The sequence below is a fragment of the Mus caroli genome, unplaced genomic scaffold (genome assembly GCF_978045245.1).
Source record: "Mus caroli unplaced genomic scaffold, Mus_caroli_1 scaffold_4, whole genome shotgun sequence".
NCBI classification, from domain to species: domain Eukaryota; kingdom Metazoa; phylum Chordata; class Mammalia; order Rodentia; family Muridae; genus Mus; species Mus caroli.
This window is the reverse complement of record NW_028227259.1, coordinates 53,327,792-53,351,641: the sequence shown is the minus strand read 5'-3', so window position 1 is coordinate 53,351,641 and position 23,850 is coordinate 53,327,792. Positions and strand designations below refer to the sequence as shown.

General features: G+C 37.1%; 1 pseudogene; it reads left to right on the top strand.

Annotated features, from left to right (window-relative positions):
- Positions 1-11,270: 11,270 nt before the first annotated feature.
- On the top strand, positions 11,271-11,402 carry LOC147005145 (thymosin beta-10 pseudogene; annotated as a pseudogene).
- The last annotated feature ends 12,448 nt before the right edge of the window (positions 11,403-23,850 follow it).

Below are 23,850 nucleotides of genomic sequence, written 5' to 3'. Positions count from 1 at the left end.
GCCTATGAGAAACTGCATTATCAATGAAGTTACTATACTGACATGTATTTGTGTTTGTTGCTTTAGAGGCCCTTTCAAGTTCCTTTCATACCATTTACACTTTAGCACTGTCTTTCTCCGCATCCCCTTTAGTGAGGATGTCTTCTACATCTGTTGTTCAGTGTGATTCTTCTGTCATATTCTGCATTTCAGCCTGCATTTCCCATCATCATTTTATTTTCATAAATCATGTAAGTAGTTCTCATAATATGGACCCATAATTTACCAGTATTGAATGTGACCTATGTTCCTTCAAAATGCATATCTTTTAGAAATGAGAAAAAAAATAAACTTTGCTATGGGAAAACCAGACACTCACTGTTTTGGCCAAGACACCTGGGTTAAGATTGTAGAGTTAAGATTGCCTGATGACTGCTGCCTTGTTATGGCTGGCGAAAGACAAAAGTCTAACAGCCATGGTCTTCCTTGTTAAAACATCAAATTCTAATCTAATTGCAGAAAAGACATCAGATACATCCCATTTAAAGGACATCCTCTGAAGTATATGATGAGTATCCTTTATGGTAATCAGAACCAAAGGAAATTATAAAAAGCTTACCAGCCAAGAACAGGCTAAGCAGAGATGATGACTAAATATAAAAGGATACCTCGGATGAGATCCAGGATCAACAAGCAAAGAGAAAATTTTGAAGAAATCTGAATAATAGATGGACTTTAATGATAATGTATCTTTGGCTCATTAATTCTAACAAATGTAGCATTAAATGTAATATATGTAAGCTTTAATAAAGCAAATTGTGCAGGTTATATGGAAACTCTCTTCACTGTCTTTATAAGTTCTCTATAGCATAAAGATACAATTATTCTTAAAACATTTTATGTCTAATTACTATTCCTTGATAACTTAAACAAAAGTAAGTTCTTACATTTTCTTCTATTTTTGTCATAATCTAATTAACACGTCTATTATTATTTAGCATTTTAAAGTATAACAAAGTGCTTTTATAAAGATTTATTCTCTTCAAATATGTAATTATAAAGCTCATATTAAAAGTGGGATGGGGGGCAGAAGGCACAGGAAATCGTTTGGTGTTATTTAACAATACCTATCATCTTCATTTTAAATTTTTCTTTACATTCATGTATTTATTTTGTGTGTCTATGAATATGCATTGTGCGTGCATATGTTCAGTCTTGCATGTGCATGTGTTAAAGAGTAACTTGTGAAAGTAGGCTCTCGCCTCCACTTAAACTTGGGTCCTGAGGCCTGAGGCACATTTATGAAGGATGCCATCTCTGAGGCCTGCACCTGTTTTTGAGGCAGGGTCTGTCACTCTCCTCAGGTGCTCCAAATAGACTAGGCTGGATCATTAGACATCCAGCAGTGTGTGCTACCATGTTTATCCATTTTTAACTGAGTTCTCTTTCCAGACCCATATGAGAACAAATGTTCATCATTATTTAGCAATAATATATTTTGAGGAAGTTGGCTAATTTTTAAAGGAATGGATTATTTATCATAAATATAATTGAGACACAAAATTGGCAATCAACCTTCTTAACATCTCTGTTGCTGAAGGTTCTAAAATGAATCTGTGTGTTAAATTAGGAATCTCTGAATCATGGCAGAAACATTAATGATATACTCACTCCTAAGACAGAAATATTTTCATTTATTTTAATAAGATAATAGAGAAGAAAATGAGTATATTTTCAATGTGTAATTCAATGAAATTTATTGCAGTCATTGTGATAACAAAATTATCTCCCTGCATCTGAAAATGGTTTCATGTTTGTGACAAAGGACACAAGGAGGGGCCAACTTCATGGGGTGACCTATGATTTAATGTTAGACACTTTCACACTGAATTTCCTATGAGATATTGATAGAGTTGTAGTAAGAAAATAAAATTACTAGATATACTAACTGCCATTATACACATTGACCAGGTGTAATGTTTAAGAAGAAAAGTAACTTGTTTTTGTTTGTTTGTTTGTTTGTTTGTTTTAGAAAAATGGTAACAAATCGTGTGAATGTAGAAATTTTCAGTTGAGAAAGAAAGAGACTTAATAGAAAAACTGACATATCTCAACATCAAGGATGAACGAAAGACAAAGTAGAGAACCTGGAGCTCTAAGAAGAGACTCAAGACCATTTGTGACATGAGCTGTGGGAATGGATTCAACATGACAGCAGGCCATGTGGAAGGATGCAGAAGAAGATAGTGTTGGTGACAGACTGTAAGCACTCATTGGCCACTCATTGGAAGGTTTTCACAGAATGTCTAAGTTATCCCTCCCCAAATTCTACTTTAAAAAAATATTTTGCCCTTCAACAGAAGTTGAAAAAAAATAAAAACAACAAACAAAACCAGCTCAAATAGACTAAGGGACCTGCCCATAGAGACTGTATCACTGGTTGTGTGGTATTGTGATGTGTAATGCTCATAAGACTATGAGAGTCTGGGTAATGTATTGCAGTTTATTTGACTGCCTGTTGTACCTTAAAGAGCATATGAAAAGACCAAGGGATGACCAACTTGTATTTTATTTTATTTTATTTTTTTATAATTCTACTGTTCTCATAACAGGAATAATATTCATCAAAGACTAACTTCTTCATGAATCAAGTCTTCATGATCTACTCAACTCTTAAAAGCCCCATCTTTCCACACTGTTCTTTGGAGAATTAAGTTTCAAATGCAGAGATTTTTAAAAGAGCTTCAGGAAACATTAAACCACAGACATTACAATGCTAAGATACAACTAGAATTGAGACCCTAGTGTGTAGATTAAAAATTCACACTTTCATCTCTTCTATCCCTAATTAATGTCAATGTAAGCTCATCAGCTAGAGTTCAGAACTTCTCAAAAGTAAGATGGGCCCTGGAATTAAGAACAGGGAAAATATGAGCCATGCTACTTTGATGGAAAAGAAGGCAAAGGCAAATCCAAGACATTGCACAAAAGGAAGACAAATTAAAAGTGAGACTCTTTGGGCATTTTGAATACCTTAGGAGAATGAATTAGTAGATAAGAAATACAAAATCCTTAAATGATCATAAACATAATCTGTCCCTGAGACTGTAATAAGATGGGTGGGAGAGGCTGGCAGGTTAATATGCTTTCCCATAGAGTTTCTGTTTAAATGGAGAAAAGAACGCAGAAGGGTTGAGCAGACATTTTTGTTTGTTTGTTTTGTAAGCAAAAGTTAGAAATGTGAACATTGAACATTCCTACCTGATGATCAATAGAATCATTTCTTTGTATGACATAGAAGGTGAGTAATCTGTGTGAAAGGAAATTGAGGAAGAAAAGAGAAGCCTTGTATCCACTCATAAGATTAGAAAAGGAACCAGCTACTATACTCTTGTTTATATATCTGAATGCCTGCTGAAAGTTGCTAAAAGTGAGCCCCTGAATGAAATGGGTGAAGTGTAGAAGTGCAGGGAAGTGCAGCGGTTCTTCAGATGGGGTCTATTTAATAAGGTAGTGAGTGCATGGTATATGAACAAAATCCTAAGGAAAGAATATAAAGGACAAAGAAAATGAATAGATAAAATACTCTGCAAAGCATTGAACAATGGTAGACAACTTCCCAGACTAGTGTTCTATGAATCACAGGTTTTATTTATTTTGGTCTTAAAAAATTGTTCTCTCTCTGTTTCTGTCTTTGTCTCTGTCTCTCCCTGTAAATGTGTGTGTGTGTGTGTGTGTGTGTGTATGTTCATGGATGCCTACAGGCACCAGAAGAAGGTATTGGATCCCCTGCAGCTGAAGGTAAAGGTGATTATGAGTCTTGGAAACTGAACTCAGCACCTCTGCAAGAGTAGCCAGCACTCTTAACTGCTGAGACGTTTCTCCCACTCTTTTTATTTTTCTTAATTTCTCACAGGACTTTGGTTAAAGCAGTTGTCAGATATTGTTCGTTCAGAGTTGATATTAAGGTACTAAATTCTTTCAGTAAAGAAACATTTAAACTTTACTAACTCTCTTGTTCTAATGTTATCTGGTCATACTATTTTTATCTTCTCTCTGTAGTTCCTGTTGAGATACTAAAATACTAATGTTCCATGTAATAACATAATTCGGCGAGTGATGTTACAAAGAAAATAGAGAAAAATTTTAAAAGTATATATGAGAAGATGGGGGTCAAAGAGTGTTCGAATTTAAATTTTAGGAATAGCCTAGATAGACTGAAATTCACTTGATTTGAAAAGTTAGAGAAAAATCAGTAGATTATTAGGCAATTTACCCACAGGGATACAATAGGAACCTCTGATCAGGATAAGTCAGACTTTGGAAACAATTTTGAAGTAGACAGAGGAGGATGGTTTGGAGCACCTGGAGTGACAGAGTTGATTGTTAGGACTTTGAAGATGTAAAAATAAACAAATACAACCATTTGGCAACTTTTTTGGTAATACAGAAATGAGTCCTGCTGTCTTTCGAAGCTGTACCCTGGGAGTTACAGATGTGGGAATAACTTCTCTTTGACAGGCCATTGAGAGTAGAGATAGAATTATCAATATCTAATTTTTATTTAATTGATAAAAAGCTTTAGGATTGAACTGTGTTTGTCTTCTGGGTGACCCTTAAGGCCATGCTCACAGAACTTCAGGATATGGTTGTATTTGGAGGTAGTATCTCCACAAAGGTGGCTGAAAAAGAGTAAGATGGTCAGCATGGACCCTGATCCAGTCCATGCTGCCATTCTATCTGTGCAAAAAGAAACACGGGGATAGTAGAAAATTAGCTCACTTGTTAAAGTGTCTGTTGTGAGAACATGAGGAACTGAGTTCAGATCTCTGACACGCATGTAAAAAACTGAGCCCTGAGCATGGGCCTGTGATCCCAGTATGGGAAGCAGTAGAACAAGGATGATCCCTGGAGTTTTTTGGGAAGATGGTCTAGCCTATACAATAACCTCTGGGTTGAGTGATAAATCCTGCCACAGGGAAAAAAGTAGAAAGTAGTGATGCAGGACACACAAGAAAGTCAATTGCTGGTCTTTACTTGTGTGTGCACATGTATACACAGGAGCATGACAAATAGAGTTAACAATACACATGCACACACACACAGAGGGAAAGAGACAATCAGACAGAGAGACAGACAGATAAACAGAGGTAGAGAGACAGAGAGAGACAGGGGACAGGACAGAGACAGATTTGGATATGCATATACTATACATATTAGGGAAAGGATGGATGATATGAGAGCCCTAGAACAGATTCTTCTTGCACAGCCCTCAAAAGGAACTCTCGCCACTATTACAAGTCTTCTGGGTATATTCCCAGGAGAGGTATTGCTGGATCTTCTGATAGTACTATGTTCATAGCAACCTTACTTATAATAGCCAGAAGCGGGAAAGAACCCAGATGTCACCCAACAGAGTAATGGATACAGAAAATGTGGTACATTTGCACAATGGAGTACTAGTCAGCTTTTAAAATCAATGAATTTATGAAATTCTTAGGCAAGTGGATAGATCTGTAGGATATCATCCTGAGTGAGATAACCTAATCACAAAAGAACACATATGATATGCACTCATTGATAAGTGGATATTAGCCCAGAATCTTAGAATACCCAAGATACAATTTGCAAAACACATGAAACTCAAGAAGGAAGACCAAAGTGTAGATACTTTGTTCCTTCTTGGAATGGGGAACAAAATACCCATGGAAGGAGTTACAGAGACAAAGTTTGGAGCTGAGACAGAAGGAAGGAGCATCCAAAGACTGCTCCACCTGGGGATCCATCCCATAAACAACCATCAAAACCCAGACACTATTACATATGCCAGGAAGATTTTGCTGACAGGACCCTAATATACCTATCTCTTGTGAGGCTATGCCAGAGCCTGGCAAATATAGAAGTGGATGCTCATAGTCATCTATTGGATGGAACACAGGGTCCCCAATGAAGGAGCTAGGAGCTAGAGAAAGTACCCAAGGAGCTAAAGGGGTCTGCAATCCTATATGGAGGAACAACAATATGAACTAACCAGTACCTCTCCCAGCCAGTACTTATATCTCTAGTTGCATATGTAGCAGAGGATGGTCTAGTCAGCCATCAATGGGAGGACAGGTCCTTGATCTTGCAAAGATTATATGCCCCAGTACAGGGAAATGCCATGGCCAGGAAGCAGGAGTGGGTGGATTGGAGAACAGGGTCGGGGGAGGGTATAGGGGACTTTCAGAGTGGAAACTAGGAAAGGGGCTAGCATTTGAAATGTAAATGAAGAAAATATATAATAAATAAAAAAAAAGAACTCTTGTCACATCTTAAGTTTATACTTCTTGCTTCCAGACATGGAATTTCATCAACCTAGTTCCTCTCTGAGTGCTCTGTAATAGCAGCCCTACCGAAGATAGGCTGATGAAAGACAAGGAGACTGCTCCTTACCTTAGCTGGTTCGGGGATGTTTATTTATTAACATTTCTAACAGGAATTGTTTCTTTTTTTTTTTCTTTCTACAAATGTAGAATTAAGGTTTGCAAGAAAAAAGACACTGAGATCTGGTTTCTTTCCTCTGGAGGGCCAAACGGGTGTCTTGGAGAATCAAAGTGCTACATGGGTTAGTCACTGTAAACTCATTATTATTAAGAGAAAGGAACAAGATTTAGAGTGTTCGCTGCTTTTAATCAGTGTGTTCTCAAATGTCACCTCAGCAGGGCCCAGGTGACCTAAATGCTCTCCACAGTTTGCAATCATATTTAATATGCTCTGATGAAAGCTGAGCTATGGTGAGTTTGCTGATATTTTGCTTTCCAGTGGAAGGTTAGAGAGTGCCTGCCTTTCGTGGAAACCATTCTGTTCACATCCTTTTCTGAATTTACTTGTTTGCTATCTAGGGCACTTAAATATAAAGATTCATGTTTGGTGGGAGTAAGTTTTTCATCACACACAACACCTTGAATGGTAAAACAGGAACCTATGATGCTCCAATGAGCACAGAACTAGAAATGCTAGAGAATCCCTCCACCGGGGACTGGAATTTTCCTATATACTCTAAAATATTTCTGCTATTGGAAGACAGCAGGAGAAGGACTGCTATTTGAATCAGAGTCAGGTGTCATATGATTTTTTTTAATATATATAAAAATGAATCCAGTGCAGACTGAGGTGGCTTCTTTTCCATCTGTCAGCACATTCTTTACAACCGTGCATAAACCTGATTATCACACTCAGTGTGTTACTGCGAAAATTATCCCTGCCCTCAGAACAGACTCTCTGCAGCTTGGAGGAGAATTCAAATATCAGTGAAGTTAATCTAAAAAACAAGCAAAATAGTGGGATGGGGGTAAGTTTTCCTTTTGCAGAGAGTTTGCCATAAGTCCTTTAGTTTATCACATGCACAAGGGTAAATATTTTGCACTGAATAAAGTAGTTCCTGGTGACACACATTTGGCCCTGATAAAATTTTTCCATGGTATTCACATATATTAACCTTTGATGAAAAGACCACAGGAACAAAAGCCAAGAGATGAATATGGCATAATTTCAGGGTTTTAATTTTTTTTTTACATTAACCTTTGAGTTCTAAACTGTTGTAGTGGTGTGTTTGGGGGTATATTTGGATAGAGACATTACTGTCATCCTGTTCATATTTATGGGCCTGACCTTTGTATTATAGTAGCCTGCTTTGAAGCTCAGTTATTTTTAATTGCTTTATGTGCCCATGGAGAATGTTCTCTGCCTTTGTCAGTTATATACAGTACCCTGGCACATATGTTTGTTCAATGAATCTTACAATGACTGGATATTTATAACCACATTTGAATACAAGAGGAGGAATTGTTGCATTTTTGGTGCCGTGCGTGTGTGTGTGTGTGTGTGTGTGTCTGTGTGTGTCTGTGTTATGTGCCTTCTGTGGAAATGTGTTTTATTGTCAACATTGCTATATCCTTAATGAGGTGACAGGAAGAATTAAAAGTGACAGATTGTTTTGGCTGCTCTGGGGCCATCTGAGATATAGTCTCCTATCATGTGGCTCAATAAACTCAGTCTCTGTGAAGCCCTAGGTGTGTGATTCATAGCTGCAGCAGGGCTACTCACAGGGATTTAATGAGAGAGACAGTCACAGGCTTGGAAGCAAAAGGCTGAATGACTGTTAGTGAAAGACAATAAAATGTGTCTGTCTCAAAAACTGCATCTGAAATTTGCAAGGATGCCTGCATCCCTGATACCACTAATAACATTAGTCTTCCTTGTGTGATTGGGAGGTGGACAGAATGACTGCAGGAAATACTCATCTCAAGAAACCAAGAAGCCTTCCCACCCTTTCAGCCCAAAGAAAGCCTGTCTGTGTGGTATGTGCTCTGAATGTCTTACTAGAATATATCTCATATGCCATGTGATGTCCTCGGAAGTAAATACAGCACAATTAGGCATGGTCAAATGTTGCCCAGGAATGAGCAGCCCCACCATGTCTTCTGGTCCCGCCCCTGGAACTCTGAATTAGAAAGTTTCATGACAGAAAGGGAATTGGAAGGAAGCAATGTATATTTTAGTAGGCTTTTCAGAAAACTATTCTGTACATCCAGGCTGTATACCCTGTCTTGAATTAAACCTCTAACTATAAGAAATGAGAAAAGAAAAGTAATTGTACTTAGCAGAGACTCAATTGGATTCAAGGTAAAACCAGTTAGCAAGAACAAACAGTCAGGAGACTTGAAGCCAGTCTGTGTTCTTATACAGTCACAAATGAGAGTGGCTCTTCAGAAAGTCACTTATCTATCTAACTTCCAAGACCCTACTAATAAAATGAGAACAATAATAGTAATTACCCTTGGGATTTATGACTTTTTTAATGTAAAGAGGTATTAAATTCCACATTTTGAGGTGTAAAGTATAGACAAATGTCAACAGTAGTTAATATTAAACATGTTTTACAGTGTAAATCTATCCAAAGAGAAATCATACAATAGGACTGGGGCAATGGCAGCTATTCTATATGAATAAAATGTTTACTGTATGTGAGAGTCTGAGTTAAGCAAAGTGTATCCACTGTCCCTTAGCTAATAATTTTCAGAGTAACAATATCACATAAGTTATAAATTATACTATCATGAGATTTTATTTAAAAATAAAGTAGATGAAACAAGCTCACTGATTTGTTGGAAGAGATTCAGCATGCAGTGTCGCATTCCTCGTGGTCACAGGGATGACCGCCTCAAAAGCCTTTCTTGACCCTAACATAATACGGTCTCTAGGGGAAGAGAACATTTTGCATAGTCTCTTGCATTGCATATCTATCTCACCCTTGTTCTATAATAGTATGACTGCTGAGCACTAAGAGAATGATGCTCTAGGCTTATTAAAGGGTACATCAAGAATAAACGTTAATAATAGTAATTGTCATGACCATTGGATGTGCCCCTCCAAACTCATGTGTTCAGAGTTATGACTCAATGTTATGACTCAGCAGGGGATTACTAAGTCATTACAGCTTTTATACAATGTCTAGAAGCAGCCAAACTAGGCCCTGTACTTGTACTTCTGGGTCTTTCATCATAGGAGGCCACAGTGTTCTCCTCTCTGGAGGCATGGCATTTAAAATACCACATTGGGGGCAGAGAGTGTGTGGTGCTCATCAAATGTGCCAGTTCCTTGATCATGGTCTTCACAGCCTCTTAAATTCTAAGAAATATGTTCCTGCTTTATGTGCATTATCCAGTCTCTGGCATATTATAACATCTCTAAGAAAATAAGATAATACAATCTCAAAATAGAGGCACTACTGAAGGCCTCATCAAGGAAGCAATATAAAGAATTTTTAAAAATTAATGGAAAAAATATAGATGCCACAGGGAGTTTACTATGGCCTCACAGTTAAATGAATATTCTAAAGGATTCGGCTTTTCCACAAGTGCCCAAGACATCTGGCTGTCCCTTCCGAAATCCTTGTATGATTTCTAATGCTCGTGTTTTGGCTCATCAAGTACATAGTCATAAAAGATGCAGAAACACTTAGATGGACCACATCTTAGATGTCACAAATTTCACTGTTGTGCATCACCACATTGACAGCATAAGGTCTTTTCTGGGTGTTTCACCACCAGGGGGAATAAGGACTTTGCTGTTCTCAGCCTGACTGTGTTATTGGGAGAGCACAACCAGTGTATCCAGGTTTCCCTCTCTTTTTTTGGGGGGGGGGGTTGTGAGTATATACAGCATCTTCTGTTTCCCTTAAGAAGACTGTCCAGGCACTGCTAGTATGTAATTTCTGTGAAGACTTGAATATTGCAAAGTACTACAAAAGACAAGGAAGGAGAAACAAGCAGTAGACAGTCACTGGGCCTAAGTGAGCCCTCATGCTATGCAGCAAACAGTCTGAGCATGTTAAAACTCAGGGCCGAGATCACTGCAAGAGCAGTCCTTCACTCACATCTGCAAATGTGGGAAATATTGTTCCAATTTCTCTCCTGCTCTTCTCTTCCTCCATTCAAAGAGAACAGATGAAACAAAGGTCCCTTCCTAGGCTATTCAAGAAGTTGCATGTGCATTCCTCTGCCTAGTCTCAGATGGTTTCTGGGTCTGAACAAACAATCCTTGTGGAAAGACAAATGCCTCTGAGAAGCCAGGTGCACTTCCCAGTGGTCCTCAGACAGTCTACCAAGGAATGAATGAATGAATGAATGTAGTCAGCTCCTCTGTGTGGATTTCATTAATCCCCTGGAAGTCAAGAGTCACCTAACATGCCTACCAATAGATAGTTTATACAGAAGTGCTAGTCCAAGTTTCTTGGCTTGTTTCCTTTCTTTTATTTGGTAAGTTTGACAGACACATGTCAGTCATTAGTGAATACTGAGATGAATGAAGGGAGGTCATTTTTTTTTTGGAATTAATATTCAAAGTCTTTTGACCTAGAGAAAGCTGTTTGACCTTTTGAAATATTCTTAATTTGTGGCTAATGTAATAAAGTAACACAAAGAGTAGACATCTATGATGTTTATAAAGATGAACTACCAAATATTTTCTTCCTTCATTCATTTGACTACCACACACATAAGACATGTTATAGAAGCTGTAAACAAGGTGCAGGCATGTGAACATGCAAAACTCACATTAGCCTAAAACTCAGATTTTCTAGAATTCAGGTTCTCCACCAGGTAGAAATAAAATACTAATTGTGTTCATTTCTGGCTATCTTTAAGTAAAATTTAAAATTCAAAAAAATATGAAAACTGGTTTCTTGCTGTAGCAATGGGAGTGGGATTACAAGGAGAGCTAACTCAGAAGAGATGCCATTGGTCCTAAAAATGGCAGACAAGTCAGACATGGTGAAAATCGCTAGGTGCAGTAAGGTCAAGCTGTAGAAAACCAAGATGCAGGCGTACACACTGCCAACCATAAAGACCACTGAACAAGAAAAAAGAACTGAAATATTCTAATAGCCTAGACTGGAAAATTTCTCCACCCCATATAACCTTGTCATCTTTGAGATCTCCTGCTAATGTGGAGGAAGGATACCTGCAAGATGAACTCAAGCCACAAGCTGCATTGTGAACCCAGGGCATGCCACACTAATGCTGCTGGTCTGCAGGCCAATGGACTGGGTATCCCCACCCCAGTAGGACTACCAAATTTCACCTGTTTGACTTGGCACATTATAGAAAATTTTGTGTATGACTGATTAATATAAACATACTTTGTAGCAATAAAACTAACTTAAAATATTAAAAACAATAACAGTACAACATTAAAACTGAAAACATGGGTTTAGGATTATCAAGAAAATGTCTTGACTATGTTTGACCAGCATTGTCTTTATTATTTATTATTATTATTATTATTATATATTTAATATTATTATGATTTCATTTATATTTCCAATGCTATGCCAAAAGTCCCCCACACCCTCCCACACCCACTCCCCCACCCACCCACTCCCACCTCTTGGCCCAGGCTTTCCTCTGTACTGAGGCATATAAGGGACTGCACGATCAAAGGGCCTCTCTTTCCACTGATGGCTGACCAGGCCATCTTCTGATACATATGCAGCTAGAGACACGAGCTCTGGTGGGGGTACTGGTTAGTTCATATTGTTGTTCCACCTATAGGGTTGCAGATCCCCCCAGCTCCCTGGGTAATTCCTCCAGCTCCTCCATTGGGGGCCCTATGACCCATCCAATAGATGACTGTGAGCATCCACTTCTGTGTTTGCTAGGCCCCGGCATAGTCTCACAAGAGACAGCTATATCGGGGTCCTTTCAGCAAAATCTTGCTAGTGTATGCAAAGGTGTCAGCATTTGGAGGCTGATTGTGGGATGGATCCCTGGGTATGGAAGTCTCTAGATGGTCCATTCTTCCGTCTCAGCTCCAAACTCTGTCTCTGTAGCTCCTTCCATGGGTGCCTTGCTCCCAATTCCGAGAAGGGGCAAAAACAAAGAATTCTCACCTGAGAAATACCGAATGGCTGAGAAGCACCTGAGAAATGTTCAACATCCTTAATCATCAGGAAAATACAAATTAAAACAACACTGAGATTCCACCTCACACCAGTCAGAATGGCTAAGGTCAAAAATTCAGTTGACAGCAGATGCTGGCGAGGATGTGGAGAAAGAGGAACACTCCTCCATTGCTGCTGGGATTGCAAGCTTGTACAACCACTCTGGAAATCAGTCTGGTGGTTCCTCAAAAAATTGGACATAGTACTACTGGAGGATCCTGCAATACCTCTCCTGGGCATATATCCAGAAGATGTTCCAACTGGTAAGAAGGACACATGCTCCACTATGATCATAGCAGCCTTATTTATAATAGCCACAAGCTGGAAAGAACCCAGATGCCCCTCAACAGAGGAATGGATACAGAAAATGTGGTACATTTACACAATGGAGTACTACTCAGCTATTAAAAAGAATGAATTTATGAAATTCCTAGCCAAATGGATGGACCTGGAGGGCATCATCCTGAGTGAGGTAACTCAATCACAAAAGAACTCACATGATATGTACTCACTGATAAGTGGATATTAGCCCAGAAATTTAGAATACCCAAGATATAAGATTCAATTTGCGAAACACATGAAGCTCGGGAAGAAGGAAGACCAGCATTTTCAAATGGCAATAAGACAACTTTTTCTCTTGGGTTGTTTTAATAATAATAATAATAACAATAAAAAAATAATATATATATATATGTGTGATATATATATTCTTCATCTGTTATATATATGATATATAATATATATCATATATATATATCATATATGTATATATGAGTTTATTCATTGGTATATAATCACAGTATTATGATATAATATATTTTGATGTGTTTGACATCCATATTTTAAATGTTGTTTTATATGTTTCTTTATGGATTTTTAGTGTTGTTGAATTATCAAAGATACATTTATTATGAAAATAACGAATCCAGGTTTCTAAAGAAAAATTATCTGAAAAATCAGGAATATTAGTACAGTATACTTAATGTTACTTCAGGGGTATAGTTAAAGTTTCGTATCATGGTTGTGATATTGTGAGATCTCACCTTCTCTCTCTTTGTGTGTGTGTGTGTGTGTGTGTGTGTGTGTGTGTGTGTGTGTGTGTAATATAGATTTGGGGATGCTAACTACCATTTCCTGGTCATGAAATATTTCAATGATAAATAATACTTCATCTGAGCTTCAGAAGAATAATTCAAATTAACCAAGCCAGAAATAAACTTCTGAATAAAAGGAAGGGAAAGATCTGAGGGATGATGAAGGGCATTGTGCAATGTATGCAACAGCACAAGTGTGAAAAGGGAAGATGACTGCCTGGATGTATGATTTGCACAAGGTATGTCTGAAATAATAGAGTAGATTAGGAGAGTCAGGTGGCTCACAACAGATGAGGAATGTTTTGGATGCCTTACTGAAGAGATTGAGCCTTATCCCACATGCAGTGTGGAGCCATGAGGATGATAGTTTTAACAGGATACTCTCATGAGACTATATCTTTGAAATATTACTACAGTCACATTGTAAACAATGAATTATTTGGTGTGTAACCATTTAGGTATGGTAGGAGGAAGCTGGGAATAAAGGGAACAAGGGAAGAGCTCATAGGAGTGACCCAAGAAAGAAAGGATGGAGCACTGAGTCACAACAATAGTGAGGTGGGAAATCACCTTGTGAATTGCTACTCTGGTGTTGGTAGCAAGAAAAAGTAAAATGAAGGAAGGAAGAGGAAATAGAAATGAGAAACCAGGAGAGAAGGAAAGAGAAAAGGAACAAAGGATATAAAAGGAAGGGAAGAAGACAGGAATTACTGTCTTTGGTTAAGTAGATGTTTGAAGGCTAAGTGTTTCATTAAACACAATCATGACTGTTAGTCTGCCCTGGAGGTGTGATAGAATTACAGGTACCCTAGGTCTCAGCCAATCAGCCAGATGGCTGATGATTGGTTTGACCGAAAACTAATCAGAACCTTTATTCAGTGGTTCAATTGATGTACAACTAGCCATAGTCAAGGTGAACTCAATGAAGAAAGCTGTTACCATGTGTACAATCCCCCCAAAAGGGTGGGAAAGATAGCATCATTCCCTGTGTGACCGCCAGCACCACCTGACATGTTCACATAGACTGACTGCACACATGCTCACATGCATACATGCATAAGCTCATGCATATGTACACATGCATGCACACACATTGCTAAAAATTTCTAGTTAATAAACATAAACTGGTTTAATATTGGATCCACTATGAAAAGGTTATAGGAACACATTCAAAGCAACAAATTATCATTAACAAGTATATCATTAAACTTTTATTTTAACATGCAAAATGTAGATTACAAAAAAGAGAAAAGAAAAGAAACAAATATGAAACTAGTAAAAGCAATTAGTCAAAATCATATCTGAGGATGGATAAAGGGTAATCCATCTCTTTTGTTTTTAGCTCAACTCCCAATTTTCCTTTTGTTTTCTTTCCTCCCACTTTTTATATTAATTATTGGTATAAAGGCAGAAAGTCCTATTAAATGAGACTGATCTATTCCCAAGAATTACTGGCACCTCCAAACCAGTGATAATCTATATTGCTCTTTCAGAATTAATAACTGACTAATCCTCTACAGAAGAGTATTGTATCTTTGAAAAATATGAAGTCAATGGAAGCAGCAGGAAGACCCATACACAACAGACTGGACACATGCATGTGATCGATCCATTAATTAATACTTCTCCCCACTTCACTCAAGCGACTCTTCACAGTCTCCAATGTAACATATCTAAACCCATTTTAAATAGACTAGCATTTTAGATGTTTTCATGATATTTTACATTATGTCCATGTGTTCATGTGGGAATATGTATCCATATGAATGCACATAAGCACAAGATCCCCCCAAAGCTCAACTACAGATGGGCTACCCAGTATGGATGTTGGGGACCAAGCACTAGTCCTCTGGAAGAACATGACTACTCCTAACTACTCAGCCAGTTCTCCAGCCCCAACAGATACCTTTTATGTATATGAGAGAGGGGGAAAAGACTTCATGTTCAATAAAACAGAAAAAGCAAAAGAAGTGATTATTATAAAAGTTTACCTGACAAAACTAAAGTAAAAAAAAAATGTTAAATTACACAAAGAACTGTTTGGGGATAAACTGTGCATAAAGAGGACTATCTCCTTACTAAGTACATTTTCTTTAAACCCATATTTTAAACAAACTTTTAAAAACTTTTATTTATTTTTTATTTATTTTTATTAGATATTTTCTTTATATACATTTCAAATGCTATCCCAAAAGTTCCCCATACCCTCCCCCTGCCCTGCTCCCCTACCCACCCACTCCCCGTTCTTGGCCCTGGCATTCCCCTGTACTGGGGCATATAAAGTTTGCAATACCAAGGGGCCTCTCTTCCCAGTGATGGCTGACTAGGCCATCTTCTGCTACATGTGCAGCTAGAGATACAAGCTCTGGGGATGCTGGTTAGTTCATATTGTTGTTCCACCTATAGGGTTGCAGACCCTGTCAGCTCCTTGGGTGCTTTCTCTAGCTCCTCCTTTGGGGGCCCTGTGTTCCATCTTATAGATGACTGTGAGCATCCACTTCTGTATTTGCCAGGCACTGGCATAGCCTCATATAAGACAGTTATAACAGGGTCCCTTCAGCAAAATCTTTCTGGCATATGCAATAGTGTCTGGGTTTTGTGGCTGATTATGGGATGGATCGCTGGGTGGTGTAGTCTCTGGATAGTCCATCCTTTCGTCTTAGCTCCAAACTTTGTCTTTGTAACTCCATTAATGGGTATTTTGTTCCCTTTTCTAAGGAGTAATGAAGTATCCACCCATTGGTCTTCCCTCTTCTTGATTTTCTTGTGTTTTGCAAATTGTATCTTGGGTGTCCTATGTTTCTGGGCTAATATCCACTTATCAGTGAGTGCATATCTAATGACTTCTTTTGTGGTTGGGTTACCTCACTCAGGATGATATCCTTAATGATGTTTTACAAACCTACATTTTACTTTCCAAGACATATGCTATAAAAGACACATGACGGTTCTATACCTAAATCTCTTTTCATGTTGAGCAATTGGGCCCCTGTGGCATCTGCCAACCCAACATAAAAACAGGCTCTGGTTTCATAGATTTCATACAGCCAAAGTATTTCCTTACACTCTCCCAAAGCATGTTAATGATACTTCACCCAGTTTAGCCTCTGAAGGTGAGTGTGTAATTAATGAGGTGGAAGTCCTTCTCTAGAGTTCGTTTTCATCTAAATAAAGGTGCCCGATCCTTATCTGTACCCTTTGTACTCATTGTTGCCTTGAATATACCAAGCTTCCTGTTGGAACAGGGAACCATCGATTTGCTGACGAATCTTTTTATCTGATCATTATAGATTGTAACTCTCAGTCTATAACCTTTACACACACTGCTATTGTGGTTAAATAAAACACAATACAAAATAATTAACATCTTCCCTTATCGACATTTCTCATCCCGACAGGAGCAAGAAGACTAGGATGTGACAAGTGGACATTAGTATTTTTAGAGAAAAGAATAAATAGAAGATGAATATACAATCTTTAGTTCCTTAATATAAATGACTCCAGAAGAACCAGTATGTAGCCTTGGGGAAATCAACTGCTTCTTCAATTGGATTGTTTCTGTCATTGTATGGACACAGTCTTGTTTGATGTGCTCCTACCATTTGTCTTGTATGGAGTCTTTTATCTAAATCCAAAGCAATGCAGTCATCAGGGCTGGGATTCAATAATGGCTCAGCAGGAGCTGTCATCTACAGTTTGCTATTCATCTTGTAAAAAGGCTTTGAGTTTTCAAAGTACCAACTAAGGTTGGCATTTCAATGCCACGGTCGGATCACTTAAAGTTCTTTGTGTTCACAAAAAAGAAAGTGAAATTGAGAAGGGGGTGGATTAAATAGCCAACCTACTACCCTACCTGATTTACTAAGGGTAACTCCAAGTCACCCAAGGAAAAAGGGACATTAGTTGACCTAAAGCTTTCTGAAAGGGGACATTGCTGTGAATCGTAATTGCTTTCAGGGGCATTGACTTCACACTGATCTCCAGTGTTATAACTAAGAAGCAACAAATTATGGAAATTGAACAAACAGAAAAAAAATTTTAAAGTAATAATGACAAAAAGAAATCATTGTGACTTCTTGTCCATCAAAGTATTTAGTAAGATGGACATTTTTGAAAATGAAATTTACAGATAAATACAGTGAACATGAAGGTTTAGATATAGGCTCAAGTGTTATATGTAGCTATTGTTCTCTCTATGAACAGACACAAATGGAAAGATAATACTAGACTAACTTGGTGGGCTCCATTTTGGGCATCTTGCCTGCTTGTTACTCAATATAGACTCAATATTCTAGTCTTTCTGTGGCCATATGATATGTATATGGCATGAAGAATTACCATAAAAAATTTTGGGTTAAAACTTTCTGAGACAATGAATAAATCTGGACACATGTGTAAAACTAACAGGTTTCAAACACAGTACAGTACCTTTTGGTACTTAGCACAGTACCTGAGCAGAAAAGAGGGTAGAACCCCTTACCACAGACAGTCGCTCCGTTTCTGCACTCATCATCCCTTCACCTGACTTGGTCCTCAACTTGTAGTTTTGGAATGAGATTGGCTTAGCAGAGTTAAAACAAACCAGAGAGGACCCAGAGAAGCAGCAAACTGATTAAGTGTATAATCCTGAGCTGCAATTTTCATATCTGTGATGAAGGATTTAAAAGATTTCAAAGGTACTTTTCTTCCAAAGCAGTTTGATTATGCTGAACATGACACATGATAACTCAGCTTTCTGCATGGACATATATTCACTTTTTTCATTCATATGTCATCAAAATATCACATATGTATATACACATATATGTGCATATATATTGAATTAATTCAATTTGTTGTCTGTATTATGAGCTCAGACTACAATATAAATAACAGTAGAAGATTCTGTTTCTGACCATATAAAACATGTCATAGTCTGAGAATCAAATTTTTCAAGAATGATAATGGGCCTAAATTTGTAATTGTGACAAACATTAAAACTGCAGGAACACATTGTGAAAATGTGTTAATGGATAAAACTGACCTGATTGAGGAAAAAGCTTCTCTGAGGATGTGCAAAGCAAATTGATGTCTGAAGGCTGAAATGATGCCTTCAAGGCCATGAGCACTGTAACCCCTGTTCTGAAGAATGAAGAATCATTGATGATTTTAAACACAATATGGTACAATCAGATCTTTTTTTTCTGTCTCTCACTTTAAGACAGATTGTTCTGTCAAAAGTAAGGAGACAAGTTGAAGGCAAAAAAAAAAAAAAAAAAAAAAAGTGGAGGCAAAATTAGTATGCTACCTGGGAGAAGAGAGGTAGAATTAATTTGCAGAAGGAATGCTGGGAGATATAATGCTACCTGAGCTTAAAATATCAAGAATTGGGGCAGCACCCATGTCAAGTTATATGATTCCTCGGTGCTAGCCATTGGGATCGGCCCTGAATTTGAAAAAAAAAAAAAATCATTGTGTCCCATTGAGGAAAGGTGTAGAAACACTTGTCAATTCACAAATGTTAGTTTAAAGGAAAAAAAAAGTAACTTTACAGAAAATAAAACAAAACAAATTACAAAAAAGGAAAAAACCAAAACCTTCCATTGTCCCTTCTCACATATCAATTAATAATGGTTACTGTGGAGCCACATGCTAATATCTGTATAAGACATTCTGGTTCATTCTAAATCCTAATCCTTACAGCAGTTAGAACAAACTGAGCAGACCATGAAGCTTGCTAGCTCTTTGTATAGTGCATAATCTGTTACATGTCATTTTGTGCTTCGCAGAAAGGTCACAGTGAGTTGAAAATCCTGATTGATCATTCTTAAAGGTGCCTGACATATTACTCCAAAAAAAAAAAAAAAAGGAAGAATTTAAAAGCAGTCTCTTATTTTCTAAAAGTCACTTCTGGATGTCTGTCAGGTCCACAGTAAAAGCCAGGAAGGCAGTTTATTTTGGCTTGAAACTTCCTCCCCCCCCCCCCATTTTCTTAAAATTCCCACCAGTACACTTATTTTGCCAATAGCTTCAAAGCATTAAAAAATCCCACTACCTGCTATATATACTGTTATACTGACTGCATACTCTGCACCTCTTATAATAATTTAATTTACCCTATGTGTCCTGCAAGACTACATTCAAACTTTTCATCTTCAAAAATGATATTCTATTGTTTTTTTCTTCTATTACAAATTTTTACATCGAGCTTTATTTTTAAATATCAAATATTGTTGAATAAAACCATGTTAATATTTACAATAATATACTAAATTATTTCAGGGTGTATTGACTATATTTTATATAAACATATATGTATATATGTTAGAGAAACAAATAAATGAATGTCCTTATGAGTATGTAAAGTTCACTTCATTTCCAAAAATTCATACTAATAGCACTTGAGAAAAGATTATATAAAATCATAGGTAATACATATTTGACAAAATCATAAGAGTTTTGAGAACATGGCCTTCTTCCAAAGGTCCTAGGAGCCCAAAGTTAGGTCTGGTCTATGCTTTGAGTACTGAATAGCAAGAAGAATGCAGGTGTTTTCTGACATGTTTTATTTTATTGCGGCTTGAAAATTACATATTTAAACAATACTTGCTGATGAAGGTTAAATAGGGCAGATGTTTACAAATACAAAGTTTGATAGAATTTTAGACAATGTCTTTATAAACTAGATCAGAGAATCAAAGTGATTTAAAAAACAAACTGAAATAACCTCTCTATTGTTAAACAATTTCACACACACACACACACACACACACACACACACACACACACATATATCCTGTTACCCTTTATTCATAAGATCCAAAGATAAATAGTAAATTTGTGCCTTTTGTCTAAAAGCTGACATATAATCTATGACTATTGACAGATTTAAAAATACAATATGTATACATTTATTCATTTTCTCGGTGTGGGGAAGGTTTGCTCAAGTTTGCAATACAAAATGAACTTTGGGTGTGAATTCTGTCCAGCAGTACTTCAACGTTAATGTGCCAGCTCCTTCTCACCCACAGCTTCAGAAAGACAGGCCTGCTCTGTTTTATTCTACCAGACAGGGATGTAGACTGTGAAAGAGAACACTTAGAAACCATTCTTCAAAAGGTATTTTTTCCTTCCTTCTAAACTGTTAGCTGTAAACTTCTTAACGCTGACATGCCTTTCCTGAGGAAGGGTCACAGGGTAAATGAAGAAGCTATTTCTCCATGGAAACTTCAAAGGACTTATATTGTTTTCTTAATTTTATTCAGAAGAAAAATTTGGATGCAAAAGAAACCTCCAACCAAGAAACAAGTATTATTATCCACTAAAGAATTCATAACCTAATATTTTTGGTCCCTTAAGTGTTTTCAATGCAATTACTATAAAGGTCAAAAAACATAGAAGTTTACAATATCTTTTCTGCATTTAGAAGTACTACGTATACTTTATGGAAAAACATTAAAGTAGAAAATGCATTAAGAAATAAATGTTTGAAACTTCCAGATCATCTGGATCTAGTGGCTGTACTTGAAAGTCAAGTCGGAGCAGGTGGATCACTGGAAGATTGGGGCCAGTCCTTTTACCCAGGGAGACCCTCTCATTAAAAACATAAAATTTCCAAATCCTACAGTTTGTAGATCAAAAGAGAGAAGTTATCATTTATTTAAAATATTGAATTAAATTGAATTATTAACATACTCTAAAATATTTCTTCTTGAGTCTATCTCATTTGTGTTTAACCTAGGTATTCTGATTTTATTTGAAATAATTTCATGACTTCTTTCTTTTTTTCTTATTTATTTTTTTAATTAGGTATTTTCTTCATTTACATTTCAAATGCTATCCCAAAAGTCCCCCAGACCCTCCCCTCCTCATGATTTCTTTCTTAAGGTTAGGTTAGCTGCTGGTGGTTTTGTTTACATACATTACATTATTGTTGAAACTTCTTGCAAATTTATCATGCTTTCAAATATTGGTAGACTTATTTTTTAATCATTTGGAATTTATATCCAACAAACCAGTGAAAATTCTACAGAATTTAGACTTGGTATGTAGTGAAGGCTATTTCTCATTTCCAGTATACTGTTTTATGGTTTTTATTGCAAGTTTCTGATCCAAGAAATGCATCCATGCAATTGGTGTACAGTCTAACCTGAGAGAACCTTTCTTCAGACTCATGTTGTGGCTACAGAGGCATCATCCTACCTCATGTCTTTACACTCCTTTAATGTCTCATTTACTGTAATAGTAATAATGGACCAAACCAAGATTTTTAATAACTGATAGCATGACAGATTAGCAACAAACACACACACACACACACAACATACATTCTATACTTTGAGCAAGTAACATACAAATGAACAAAATAGTACATATGCAGTACAGTACATATGAAATAAGTGCCACCAAACATAAAAGAAGAAGATGCAAAATGCCTACATTAGACAATGAAAATTGGGAAGGAATATTCTAGATTCATGGGATCTTGTATCTCTGAATAGAATAGCATTGGAAACAGAATTCCTTGATGGAAAACCCATGATACAACATTTTCATGGAGTTTTTTCTTTTTTTTAAATCCAGAGTTAGGTAGGACTCTGGATGTTTTGCAGTCATTTCTTTTTATCACTGGATTTGTTTGTTTGTTTTAAATAAAAATCTTATTTTTTAATAGAAGGAAAGAAAGGTAAATTCTAATTTTATGAATTAAAATAGTCATGTGATTCTAGCCTTGTCACTGGTAGACTATTAGTCAAAAGCGTTTTAGTTGGTCGATTAGTCTGTTCTTCATTGATATAATGTACTATCAGAGGCAGCAAAACTTAGAAAGAAAAGCTCTCTTAGCCCACAATTCTTGAGTTTGGAGGTCATTTCATTGCATTGGTTCAGCTGGGATAGTCTTGGTCTGATGGTAGACATCATCCATAACAGAGGATCATGTAGTAGAACAGAAAATAATACCATTGAACAGAGAGACATAAGTTAAATGCGAGCTTTGAAATCTCTTCCAAAAGGCACAGCCCTATTTAAGGTTGTAACCTAGGACCTGGCTCTCCTGTCACCTCCAGGCCAGCATACTGAGGGACAAGGCAACATGCTCTATTCAAGTCATAGGGCACTTTAACTCAAGAATTATTTCAGTTTGCTGGGTTTCTGTTTTGTTATGTGGGGTTGTTTTTCTTCTGTCAATTCAGCATATTTATTCGGCCAGAATGAACTAGAGATGAAAGAGTGATAATTCATGAGTACCTTTTATGGCTGAAAGGAGAAATAATTGTACTTTCTCACTGTAGAAGAGAGGTCTGAGAGGATAGGTCAAGGTAACTAGCATTTCGTACATTACTGTAGTGCCACGTGTCCTAATTATTTTTAAAGGGGAAAATTCTTCTGGCATAGAAAAAGGCCCCAGAGTTTTGACGATGGATGGGAAAATGAGTGGGAAGCGTCTCTCTTCTTTAGGATATGAGTAGAGGCAGTTCCTCAGACTGTGCAACATGGGGAGCTGCAAAGGGGAGAAATGACTTATCAGCTGTCACAGTAGGAGAAATGTCTGACACGCTGTCACACACCAAGTTCCTCCTAGCTTCTGTAAGAAGCAAGGGGTAGCCCAAATTCCTCAGTGTCCAGAATGACAGAGATGTTGGTTAAAATTGACAGCTAGTGCATATCTCATGAAGTTGCTACAGCGACAATGGCATTTTGAAAGAGCCACTCAATATTAGTGCCATATTAAACACAGAAAAACAGAGATTTTATCTCAGAGAACATATTCAGTGGAGTTGTAGGCAGCCAGCAGGGGGAGACAGAGAGCGCCCCAGTAACCCTCACTGCAGCAAAATAGAGCAAGTCCATCGATACTGGAAATAATCAGGTTGCACAAAAACTGAGTCAACGTTTTTATTTTTTGTTTATTGTTTTTGTTTTTTTACCAGGATACAGGGAATTCCTACAAAGTTTAAAGGAGAGTAAAATCTTGAATTGTACATTGAACTTAAGATGAAAACTCTTAACTTTACCAGATAGTTTCAAGATGAAGGGTTTTTTTGTCGTTGTTGCTGTTGTTGTTTGGTTTGGTTTGGTTGGTTTTGTTTTTGTTTTTTCACTTTGAGATAAATAGTGGGCTTGGGAACTATTTATTTTGGATAAGGAAAAACAAAGAAAAGTGAATTCTTTCACATGCATTTATAGAATATTTTGCTAGAGATTTTTGTGTATTTGTTGTATGAGTATACAAAACATCTAGTCTTAAAGTTGCCCACCAGGATAAAAATTATTTTAATGTGGTTAGCTTTGAACACAAGGCAATGAAGTTCAAGT